We start from the raw sequence: 861 nt of genomic DNA on the forward strand, positions 1-861 counted from the left end.
TGTTGGAAAGGTTCAGAGAAGGGTTACTAGAATGGTGCTTGAGATGGAGGGGTTGTTATACGAGGAGAGATTGAAATCTCTCAAATTGTTTTCTCTTGAAAAAAAAAGATAAGTTAGGGAGGATCTGATTGAGGTGTTTCAGATTGCAAAGGGAATTGATAGTGTTGATGCATCATCTTTTTCATATTTAACAGTGAGAATAGTAGGACTAGGGGACACAAATATAAATTTTGGCTGGGTTGGAGTCATCTTCAGCTAAGACAGTTTTATTTTTCTAATAGGGTGGTTGGCAGTTGGAAGGGTTGCCTTCGGATGTTGTGAAGGCAGTAAATTTAAGTGAGTTTAAGTGAAAGCTTGATAAGTATACGAATGATAAGGGCTGACTTTAACTTTTTTTCCAATTTATTTATTAAGAGATTTAGTTTAGAAGATGGAAAAGCCGAGATGGACCAATAGGTCCAATGTTGTTCCAAAACGTTATGTTATGTAATTTCCTGATATAAACTAACAACTCTGATATTTCTCGACCATTCTCGTGACATTGAATCATGAAAGAGGTAATCATCGATTAGTGTCAGATTTGTTTACTCAACATTTAATCATACGACAACAAATCAACTCCAATTCCAAATATCCGCACATTCCATAATTTCATACGCTAATACTGCCCTTTACCAGTCACTTGTGTCTATTAGAAAATAACATTTCCTATAACATGTAGAAACAACATTTAAACCTTACACCTGAATTTTAAAAAAATTATCTTACCAAATGATACATATATACACTACAGTCAGCTACCACTTCAGGACAGTTAGTTATATAGTATTGTTTTTGTTTTGAATTTCGCGCAAAGCTACA

This window comes from Limulus polyphemus, unplaced genomic scaffold (genome assembly GCF_000517525.1).
Source record: "Limulus polyphemus unplaced genomic scaffold, Limulus_polyphemus-2.1.2 Scaffold1837, whole genome shotgun sequence".
NCBI classification, from domain to species: Eukaryota; Metazoa; Arthropoda; class Merostomata; order Xiphosura; family Limulidae; genus Limulus; species Limulus polyphemus.